The 12,524-nt window shown below is 36.2% G+C and overlaps 1 pseudogene; it reads right to left on the bottom strand.

The window, feature by feature from the left end:
- The window catches only part of LOC110216133 (developmental pluripotency-associated protein 4-like), a 127,578-nt pseudogene extending 115,336 nt beyond the window's left edge, over nt 1-12,242 (bottom strand).
- Between the last annotated feature and the right edge of the window lie 282 nt (nt 12,243-12,524).

Raw genomic sequence — 12,524 nt, 5'->3', positions numbered from 1 at the left:
ACCATAAAAGATAAAATTGAATGAGAAATCAAAAGGGAGTGAGTAATTTTAACTGGTTAAATTCCTACATAGAAAGATAATACATGGAATTTTCAAGAACTTTATCATTATTAGGGGCAGTTAGGAGTCTACACAGACAGAGGATTCAGAGTTGATAGTGACTTGATTGTATTGAATTGATCTGAGAAAAAATGAAGGAATAAGAAAAAGAGATGTTCTGAGGGAAAGAGGAATAAAGGAGAGGAAAAATAAGGAAAATTATGACATAAAAGAGGTGTTGAAGGAAGAGTTTTTTCACAGTGGAGGGGAAATTGGGGAAGTGGTGGGCAATGCTTGAACTTCTTTCTCATTGTAATAGGTTCAAAGAGAGAAGAATAGATATACACACTAAGTTGGGTATAGAAATCTAACTTACCCAACAGGAAAGTAGAAAGAGAAGAGGATGAGAGAAAAAGTGGGAGTGACAAGAGAGATGGCAGCTTAAAGAAGGTAGTGTTTAGAAGGAAAACAGACTTTTGAGAGGGGACAAGGTAAAAAGATAGAGAGAAGGATAAATAGAAGAAAATAGGATAGAGGGAAACATAGTTTAGTAATCATAACTGTGAAGGTAAATGGTATGAACTCACCGTAAAATGGAAGCAGATAGTATTAGGAATTAGAATTCAACAACATATTGTTTACAAGAGAAACACTTGAAACAAAAAGACACAGTTAAAATAAGGGGCTGGAGCAGAATCTATTTTGTTTCAGCTGAAGTAAAAAAGATAGGGGTAGTGATCATGATCTTAGAAAAAGCAAAAGCAAAAATAAGATGATTCAAAGAGATAATCAGGAAATTTATGTTTTACTAATACCATAGACAATGAAGCAATATGAGTATTTTTACCAGCAAATTTCTTTGATAAAGGAATAATTTCTCAAATATACAGGGAACTGAATAAAATTTATACCATTGAAAAATGATCACATGACATGAGCAGGAAGTTTTCAGAAGAAATCAATTATCTATTGTCATATAAAAATGCTGTGAATTACTATTGATTAGAGAAATGTAAATTAAAATAACTCTGAGGCACCACTTCATACTTATCAGAAATGACAGATACTGGAATTGATGTGGGAAAACCAGTACCTTAAGGAACTGTTGGTGGAGTTGTTTCCTAGTGCAACCATTTTGGAGAGCAATTTGAAGCTATTCTTAAATGTCTATAAAACTGTGCATACTCATAGATCCAGCAATACCACTATGAGGTTTGTATCCCAAAGGGACCAAGTAAAAGGAAAAGGGCCTGTACACACAAACATAATTATAACAGTTTTTTTGTGGCAGCAAAGAATCAAAAATTAAGGGGATGCCCATCAATTGATAAATGGCTGAAAAAGTTGTATTATGTGGTTGTGATAGAATACTACTGTTCTATAATGATGAAAAGGGGAATGGTTTTAGAAAAACTGGGAAGGCTTCTTTGGACTTATGCAAAGTGAAATGAGCAGAACAAGGAGTTCATTGTACAGAGTAACAGCAGCATTGTAAAGGAGATCAACTGTGAAAGATTTAGCTACTCTGATCAATATAACAATCCAAAATAATTCCAAAGGACTCATGATGAAAAATGTTATCCAAATCTAGACAGAGAACTGAAGGAAAAGAGTTTATATTCTACTGGAAATTTTTGTCAAATGCCTCACTGAAAAATGCACACACTGTGTATGTGATTCCCTTGCTTTATTAGTCTAACTTAGTAAATGTTAAAAGAAAAAAAAGAGAAAAAAAGGAGATGAAACTACTTTAGAATGACTTGCTCTAATCCTTGGTGTGATTTCTTTGAGATTTCTTTAGAATGGAACTGATTGCAATCACATAGGGATAATTGAGTGGCATATTAGATAGAATATGAGACCTGGAGTCAAGAATACTCATTTTTGTGAGTTCAAATCTGGCCTCAGGCACTTAGTAGTTATGTGACCCTGGGCAAGTCACTTACCCTGTTTGCCTCAGTTTTCTTATTTGTAAAATGAGCTGGAGAAGGAAATAGCAAACTACTCCACTATCTTTGTCAAGAAAACTCCACATGGGGGCATAAAAAGTCAAACACCAGTGAAACAACTGAACAACAAAAGGAATAATTAATGAAACCTTGTACGCTTTATTTTTTCTTCTTGACTTTTTTTGTTTTCATGTGAAATATATTATTCACTTTATTTGCTAATGGCAAATCAAATGTTGGAGATCTCAGGCCAAGCCAACAAGCATTTATTAAATGCTCATTATATTCCTGACATTGTACTAAACACAAGGTAGACACATACAAGCAAAAAGAAATATAGTCCCTGCCCTCTAGGAGCTTACATTCTAATAGAAGACAATACACAAAAGAGATGAAAAATAGAGAATATTGGAAATGGATGATGGTGAAGAGGTACTAACATGGGTACATGTTGGGAGAATTGAGGATGGTTGGTCTAGGCCCTGTCCCAAAATGGAGGTTCTAGGAAAAGCTCAACAATGGGAGAAGGGGCCATCTGATGTAGGGCAGGAAGAGAAATAGCTGGCTCAGAGGGAAGATAATTCTTCTTTTAAATATGCTCATTGGAGGTATGAATTTGTGAGATTTAGGGCAGGGATTTATAGAGTGTCTAAGACCTTCTTTCAAGCCATATTGAAGAAGTGTGGGACAGGGGAAAGACTTGGAGTCAAGACTTCTAGATTCACATTCATGCTCTGTCATTTAGTATACTTATGAGTTTTCTTGCCTTCTAAGTCTGTTTCCCCAACTGTAAAAATGAGATGATTGGACTGTTAACCTTTTATATCCCTTCAACTCAAAATCTATGATCTTATGAATCAGGTAGCTATTCGAGATTGAACCTAATGGATTGGGTGAGTAAAATGTTGTGGAAAATGAGAATGATCATTCTCCTAAAATAGTGGCTCAAGAGTCAGAAGACTTGGAGTCTACACCCAACTTTATAATTTACTGCTTGCGTGACTTTGGACAAATCACTTAAACTCTTGAGTCTCAATTTTGTTGTGGCAGTCAAATGCCATGTGCTTCATATATTTTATTTTGGCCTACATATTTCATTGGTTTTAGTTGTCATTTATATGTATTTTATTTATATGGAAAGTTCCTGAATGATGAAAGTCTCTGTACCACTACAGTGTGGAAATTTTGCAACTTATAATCTTATAGTCTATACCTTAGAGTTGCCTAGAGATCTGAGAAACTAAATGATTTGCCCAGGGTCACACAGCCAGGGTGGCTTAGAGGTGGAACTTGAACCCAAGTCTTCCTGGCTCCAAGGCTGGCTCTCTTTCCACTCCCCCAAGTCACCTTGCTTACATTAGAATCTAACAATACAAAGTTATGGTTCCATAGTACTTTAAAGCCTAAAAAATTGCTTTCCTCACATCAACACTGTGTAGTCATTGGTAGAAGCATAATCATCTCCATTCTGCAAATGTAGAATCTGAGGCATAGAAAGGCAATATAACTTGTCCAGGTCCCTAGTGTAAGATCCAAGATTTGAAGTCTGGTATTTTGTGATTCCAAGACCTTAACTCCTTCTATACTACATTGCCATTCCTAATGTATATTCTATAACTGTACCAGAACCTATCTAAAACATAGGTGACATAACTGATTGAAAGGTCCATCCAAACACCATTATCTTCCTCATTGTCCTTTAATAGCAATTTTTAAGGTCTTAAGTGAAGGCCTTCTTAAAGTTTCACTTTAATGGAAGAACTTTGTCATAAAGAGTAGTGATTCACTTTGGTGAAGTAGAATGTAATATTCTTGAGGACAGGGACTTTCTTCATTTTTATCCTTGTATCCCCAGTATCTAATATAATTCCTGACACATCATCAATGTGTATTTACATGCTTACTGAATTGAATTAGGTATATTCCTCTCTAAAACGATTTATTATGTCAACTGTGTGGGAGTGAGGTTAGGGCAGTAGGGCATCTAGAAAGGTTTAATGCAGAGGGCTACATTTATGTTGAGTTGTAAATAAAACTAGGTAGTCTAAGAGATAAAGGGAGGTAAAGAGGAAATTTGTTTGGATCATGGATCCACAGCAAAGTCCCTGAGATGAGTGTCATGCATGAAGAGAAGTGTGAAGGATTGATAACGTCATTGAGGGCATGAAGGGGAATAATGAGTACTAAAGCTAGAAAGGTAGGTAGATATGAGGGACTTTAAATGCCAGAAGAATTGAAAATTGTCCTTAGTGGCACTAGGGAGCCAGACACTGGAGTTTATTGGGTAGGGAGGGGAGTTAGATGGTCAAACCTATGTTAAAGAAAATTCATTTGGAAGCTGTGTAGAGGATGTAAAGAAGTAAGATAAGACAGAAGGCAGGTAGACAAATTAGGAGGCTATTACAATAGTATAGATTAGAGAAATACTCAAGTTATGAGTTAGGTTATGAGAGCCTGAATTACAGCAATAACTGGGTAGATAGAGAGAAGAATATGGATATCAAAGATGTTATAGATGTATATGCAAAAAAATTTGGCAAGTGAATTGATTGAATGTTTGGGGGAGTGAAATTGAGTTGATAATGATGACAACAGAATTAGTGGCATCCTTAATGTCAGTAAAGAATATTGATTGGGAGGCAGCTAGGTGGTGGAGTGGATAGAGCACTGGCCCTGGAGTCAGGAGGACCTGAGTTCAAGTCCAGTCTCAATCCAGACACTTGACACTTACTAGCTGTGTGACCCTGGGCAAGTCACTTAACCCCAATTGCCTCACACAAAAAAAGAAAAAAAATAAGGAATATTGGAAGTGGATTGGAATTGGAGGGAAAAGATAATGATTTATTTTTTTTCTTGACAGATTGAGTGTGAAATGTCTTAATATATCATTATTATCTTCACTAGACCATGAGTCAGGAAAACCTGAGTTTAAATCAAGCTTCAGAAATTTGCTACTGATATGAACATGTACTTATCACCTAACATCTCTGTGCTTCTGTCATCTATAAAATGAGAATAATAGCACCTATTTTCAGGATTGCTAGAATAAAATAAGATAATATTTGTGAAGAACCTCACAAATCTTAAAGCTATATGTAAATACTACTTTCTTCTTCTTCTTCTTCCTGCTCCTCTTCCTCCTCCTCCTCTTCTCCTCTTCCTTTTCCTCCTCCATAGTAGTTTCACAATAAATGTTAATTGATTCTGATTTTGGGAGGTCTTTTTGAATTCTGAAATGTCCCTGATTACCCATATTCAGGAATACCTAGAGCAAAGTTCAGGTAGCACTTCAGTGAGCACACTTTTTCTATTCAAATATAAAGTAGAAGGAGGTAAATATGGGGGTAGGGAGTGTGGTGCAGATGGAGGTATAGATTTCTCTCACTAAATCTGTGGTTTGTCTTCACTTCCATACACCTGCTTGAATGGATTGTGGGGAAACCACAGACAAGTGATTAAACTTGAGATGTTTCAGGTAATACATGCTATCCCCTCTTACTGTAAAAATAAAGAACATTTCTGACTCATTGCAGTCTTGGAATGTAATAGCAAACAAATGAGAACCAGACCACAAGCAATAAGGCCAAGTACATCATTACTGAGTGAGTAACGTGAACAACTTGCATAAACTGTGGCTGGAACTTCGTTTTTAGCAGAAGACCATAACCTTTTGATTGCATCCAGAACAGTTAAAAGCTCTTTAATCTGCATGTTGTCCTTCAGGAAAGAAAAACTCATCAATGCAATTCATAATCTCAGAGACCTGCAATTTCTCATTATGACTTAACCTATTCTTCTCTGATATCTTTTTTTCCTTTCTAATATGCAGTTAGAATGAAGATATCCATATCCATTTCTGATGCTTGCATGAATCATAATGCACCCACTGTGTCCTTGCTAATGAAAACTCTTCTCTTTATGGGCCTGGAGGATGCTCTGTTTATAAAATATAGTTCTACAAACCTCAGTTAGTATAATTAGATATTTATTTCCTTTTATTCTTTTATTGCCAATAGTCTTTTTAAAAATGGTGCATTTGTTTCAATATCATTTCTCCTTAATTTTAATGGGGACCAGTTACCCTTAATATTGTTTTCATGTGGACCACCATTTTCTTATAAAAAGAACAAATACACAAACAATAACCAGAAAAAACAACTCTTTTAGAAAACTAGGGGCTTCCAACAACCTCCAAATTGGTTTAGAAAACTTCCTCCAGGGAAGGAGATTCAAACTTTTTTTTTTAAAAAGGAATTGCTCCAGTGGAAAATCCTGGGTCACAAATCATATCTTCCTTCCATATCTTAACATATGTGATAACATCCGCATTCTTCCAGGTAACATATTTTCCAATTAGGTTATATCTTGAGTGTTTTCTTTTCTCCTGGTGACCAATCTGAGTGATGTACACATTTTAACTTTTCTTTTTTTTTTTAAAGTATACCTGATTGCCACTTTTGCAATGGACCCACACATCTAAGAAATGTTCATTTCTTATATCAGGTATTTTCTTTCTCTACACAGAAACAGCACATTGCATTGGTAAGAACAAAGGATTTGGAGTCAAATGCCTGGGGTTCAAATTCTGCCTCTGATGCTATTATAAGTGTGACTCTAGATGAATAACTTATCCTATTTGACCTCCTCAGGCTAGAGTTTTCTCATTAATAAAATGAGGAGGTTTAATGAAAGGAATCTAAGGATCCTTCTGGCTTTAAATCTAAGATCCTAATAAGTTCCTTCATTATATAGTTTCAGAATTTTCAGAGGAGATTTTTTCTTATCTGTTTTTAAAAAGTTTTTGAAACTGACTTTTGTACTTAAGTGGAACAAAGAAAAAATGGGTTAGAATTTGCTGAAATGCAAAACTTGATCAAATATCTCAAGTGAACCCTCGTGTAAATTAGCCTGAAATATTTGGAACACAGTTTGTATCATGTTTTATTGAGCCAATTTTTCCAATAATTTAATTATTGAATGCCTAACATAGTACTTTACATATAGAAGGCAATCAATATTTTGTTATTGGTGATATTTGCTTCTTCTAAACAAAATATTTGAATTCAATATGAAAAGCATTTAATCAAGTTATAATAAAGAACAGTTGAAAACAACAGTGGATTGAGTTCCCTTTTATTAATATAAACTAAGTACTCTACAATAACAATATTTTTTCTCTTAGGATAGCATTCTTTAGACAGCATGTTGGTGAATGTGGGTTTTGTGGTAGTCGGAGGTTTTGTTTTCTTTAAGGTTTTGTTTTATTCTTTCCTTAATTTTCTAAAACATAGATTGCTTGTACTGAACATAAAAAAATACTTTTGTCAACTTTTCTATTGTACCTGAAATATAGTACTCATAGTATCATAAAATAGGCCTGATTGAACTTTTTTATATCAGTTCTAATAGCCTATTTTTTCCTAGAAGGAAATGGACCCATAGAGAAGTTACATACATCTTTTCTGTCCTCTGATCACCATCTATGCCTGGATACTCTCTCTCTGTCCTTCCCTCCTTCACTTCCTTCCTTCCTTCCTTCCTTCCTTCCTTCCTTCCTTCCTTCCTTCCTTCCTTCCTTCCCTCCTTCCCTTTCTATCTCTGTCTGTCTGTTGGTCTGTCTCTGTTCCTCTCTCATCAGTTCCCATGGATTCAGTTTCTGTTTCATCTTTATGAAGATGGTCTAACCCTAATCTTTCTTTTGAGCCAAAGGCCTTTATCATCAACAGTCTATTGAGCATTTCCAGTGGGATGTTCTACAGACATTTAAAATTCAGCATGTCCAAAACTTAACTCAGCAGCTTTCCCCCATTCCTCTTTTTAAGTACATTTTTGTCCAGGGCACTGGCATCTTCCTGGTCATCCAGATTTGAAACCTTGGCACCATCTTTGATTCCTCACTTTCCCTCACCCCTCATATTCAAGTTGCAAAGTCCTCTTGGTTCTACTTTTAAAATCATGCCTGTCTCTTTCTCTCTACTAATCCCAACCAACATTTAGGACCTTCATCATATGTCACCCGGAGTGTTGCAATATCCTCCCAATTGATGTTTCTGCCTCAACTTTCTCCCCTTTCCAGTCCATCCAATGTGACAAAATAATATCCCTTTTAAAGTACATTTCTGAACATGTCCTTTACTTAATCAAAAAGCTCCAATGTCTTCCTATTGCCTCTAGGATGTCGGTCAGTCAACAATCATTTATTAAATTCTTCTTATGTCCCAAGTACTCCACTAAGAATTGGGGATACAAAGAAAGTTAAAAGCATTCCCTTGCCTCAAGGAGATGACATTGTAATAAGGAAAAACAACATATAATTTGCTAGGTGCATAAAGAACATATACAGGAGATGGAAGTTACACTGAGGGAGGAAGGCACTAGCATCTGGCAAATCAAGAAAGACCTCTTACAGAGGGGTGATGAGTTAAATCTTAAAAGAACTTAGGAATACAAGTGGCAGAAGTAAGGGAGTAGAGCAGTACTTGAGGCATGGAGGAAGCAAATGCAAAGTCAGGGAGAAAGGAGATAGAGTATCATGTTCAAACAATCTCAAGTTGGCTGGTGCAGCTGAATGTAGAAGGGGAGTTGTGTGAGAAAATTAAAAAGGAGGAAGGGGTAACATTATAAAGAGCTTGAAAAGCTAAATAGACCTACTGTTGATCCTATGGAATATGGAACCTCCAATCACTATTCCCATATCCCAACTCCCAGTTCAGAACTCTTTCTCAAACACCTGTACCATGCTGCCACAGTCTTAGAGAGGTGATACTCTTACTTTAGAATGGCTGAAGAAATGTAGTAGCCATTTTCTTTAGTACCATATTCCAGAACTTCACAATTCTTTGCTTTCCACAAGTTCTTTCACATTTCTAGCTTAAATTGTTCTTGCTACAGTCAATGTTTTTTTTTTCTTTCTTCTTTACCTATCCTTGGTGGAAAATTAGACCAGCTGTTTTGTACCTCTCATGCAACCTCTATATTTAACACAGACACAGACACACAGACACACAGAAACACACACACACACACACACACACACACACACACACTTATTTCCTAACTCTTTAATCATCTTGTTGCCCCTCTCTCTCTGGAATCTTTCCAAATAAATGAAGTCTTCTAGAGGCTAGAATAAAATTGATATTAAATGAGGATTCTTTAATTCAGGAGTCATCTGTAGTACAATATAGGAAGAACTTTTAATTCAAAACACACAGCAAGCTTTTAGGACACTTACTTAGATATACATAAAATTAAGTCAAATGAGACTTCACTGAATTAAGAAACCAGCATTTCTGATATCCCCAGGCAGAAAATCCTGTAATCCAACAATCAACCACTGTGTCAACACACTTTGAACACATCTTAATAAAAACTGCAAAGATAAAATCATCTCTCATGACTTTGGCTAAATTACAAAAAATGTAGGGGGTGGGGTATTGTTTACCAAAACTTGCATACCAACTAAATGAACTTCAGAAGGCTATTACAAATATTTCTTAAATTTCATTAGATATAGTATTTCAAAAATGTTTAGAAATATAAGAAGTTAGAAATGTTATAAGTAACTTTCATTTATGTAGCTTTTTAAGTGTTAGCTAGATGGCTCAGTGGATCGGGTACCTGGTCTAGAGTCAGGAAGACTCATCTTCCTGAGTTTAAATCTGGCCTCGGAATCTTAGTAGCTGTGTGACCCTGGGGAAGTCACTTATCCCTGTTTGGCTCAGGTACTTACATATGAAATGAGCTGGAGAAAGAAATTGCAAACTGCTTCAGTATCTTTGCCAAGAATTACAAATGTGGTTGTAAAGTGTTCAATGTAACTGAACAGCAACTGCTTTTTAATACTATTGAAACATTTTCTGTACAACAACTCTGTGAAGTACTGTTGTTGCAGGTTCCTCATATTTTAGAGATGCAGAGATTTTCAAAAATGTCTCCTCTGCTGATTAGACTGCAGAGCTCTCTAAGGCAGAGCTCTTACCCAGTAGCACTTTATTAAATGGTCCATGGCCCCCTCTAATGAAGTGGACTTCAGATCTTCCTCATGATTTGAAATGCTAATTTTCTCCTTTAGTTTTATAGTACTTGATAATATAGTAGTGGACAATACCACTGAAGCAGAGTGAAAATACAGAATCAGATTGGTTGATAGACCTTGCCCCTGACCTTCTAGGAGGATCTACACAAAATACAGAATCCAATTGCTTGACAAATGGGCTAGTGAACATACCTTAACCATCTATCTTGACATTTTAGGAGGTTCTACCAACCTAATGAGCAGGCTTATCGGGTTGGACTGATAAGCAGATGTCAGAACATTTGCATGGGCCAAAGGGTGGATAGAAGGCCAGGCTACAGTGCAGCAACCAGGTCCTCATTAGCTATATGCTCATAGTTTTCTCCCCATGCTGGTCAATAGAGGGATGACATGTGATGGAGGGGCAACAGAAATAACTAGGGGAGTTTCCATGTAATTGAGTCAATTCTGTCATGCTGGGCTTGGTCACCATAACAAGGAAAACCAAGTGTGGAAGCCCACTAGTTAGCTTCCTACGATTAAGAAAGTGACCTTACAATCCATAGTTCACAGCTCTGAGGCTTACTATCACAACATATAATCATTACCCCTAAGGAATCGTATCAAACTGATTAATACAGATTGGACTAAAATAAGGGTCCAATACATCATATATCACAGAGATGTGGAAACTGAGACTCTGAGAGCCTCTGACCTGTCGATGATTAAAATGGACACTTAGTCCAACATACCATCCACTATGCCATCTGCCTTAATTTGTGTAAATTTGTATATATATATATATATTTAACTCAAGTAGGCCAAACTATAAAGGGGACAGAATTTTAAATTGACAGTCATTTCTAAGAGCAGGAGTTTGTCAATTCTGGGTCATTTCTCCTATTTCTACCCCAAATCAAAATTAGTGTTGGCAACTTTGAAAGCCCAGTACATGACATACAATAGGTATTTAATAAATGTTTAATTTTAAGAAACAACAAAATTTGTTTAGCACTTTAATGAACATAGCTAGGCATCCGGGATTCAAAGACCAAAGCAAAACAGTCCATATTCAAGGAACTCACATTCTATTAAATTGGATTTTGAATGACTTCAGAAAGCCAAAAGGATTGAGAAATGAGAGAAAATGATTTAAAATATTTACTTTACACACCTCCAAACTCATCTTGTTTTAACTCTGTTCCCCTTGCTTATCACTCTTGCCCTGGGCATAGCCACCTTTAGCTATCCTACAGCCAAAGTTTTTTGTTTTGGTTTGGTTTTGCTCATTTGATTTTGGTTAGACTTTTGATTTCATTGGTACAAAGAAGTCCCAGTGAGGAAAATCCTTTATACAGTTCAAATAGACAATTACTCTGTACCTTATAGCCTTAGAAAGTTGCCTGAAGTAAGCTATGAAATCTAGAAGAAATTTCAAGTTTATATTTCTCCTTTAAAACATTGAGATATCCTAATCTGTATGTGAGATAGACTATGATGGTGTCCTCGTAATTCACAGAATGATTAAGTATAATTTCAATTGACTGGAATATTTGTCTAACTTGTACCCCTCTTACTCTTAGACTTAAACATATGCACACGTTTGCTTAGAATTGGAATCGTGTAATGACAAATTTGGCTTTTTGCCTTTGCAGTTCTCCAGTCCCCACAGCTGTTGGCATTTATTCCCACCTAAAAGACCAGCCCATCTATGTTTTGGATCAACTCAGCCTCTAAACAGAGCAAAGGACTCATGAATCTGTAGCCTTTCCATTGTTCCTATTTTTGCTCTGCACCTTGGTTCCAGTAAATAGGTTTGGTCCTTGTGACTAACCTTCTGGTACCCCCCTCCCAATCTTTTACTATGGTGCAGCAATTGGGTACCTATTTTATCTTCCTTTTGGATGCTTTAGTTCTTATGGAATTTGGGTCCAGTCTTCCAAAATACTGGAATTGTGTCCTTAAACTTTAGTGTCCATGATGCTGACCTTCCTTAACAATTGCTGGATTACCTTAACCTTTAATTCTTGCCTGCTGTAGATTTTCCTGTCACCTTGTGTCGTCTGGATCTCATTGACTCTGGACTTCCTTGTGTTTCTTGCTGTTGGTATGGCCTTATCTGATTGTCCACTCTGGTGGTTCTCTTTACACTTCTGGTCCCATTCCTTTCCAGTTTGGCCTATGTTGTCATGCATAATGTGTAATTCGTGGTCCTGGGGCTGTATTAGAGTATTCATTGTACCAGGGAATCTGAATTTGACTTCTCCCTAATTAAGATGAGACATCAAAAGATCAACAGCTAGGAGGTGGACTTTAAAGAAAGAAGACAGAGTGGAAAGGAATTGCTCCAAATGCATAAAATGAATTGAGAAAAATTCTGTAGCAATAGACTTGTGATTGATTACTTTCCTATTTCAAATAAAGGAACTTTTTGCTCTTTTTAAAAGATTGGGTGAGATTGCTGTTAATTTTTAAGCTCATGCCTCAGATTTTCCTTCCTCTTCATGTGCAAACTAACA

This window comes from Phascolarctos cinereus, unplaced genomic scaffold (assembly GCF_003287225.1).
Source record: "Phascolarctos cinereus isolate Bilbo 61053 unplaced genomic scaffold, phaCin_HiC Scaffold_4;HRSCAF=312, whole genome shotgun sequence".
NCBI classification, from domain to species: domain Eukaryota; kingdom Metazoa; phylum Chordata; class Mammalia; order Diprotodontia; family Phascolarctidae; genus Phascolarctos; species Phascolarctos cinereus.
The sequence above is the reverse complement of the archived record's forward strand: the minus strand, read 5'-3'. Positions and strand labels throughout refer to the sequence as shown.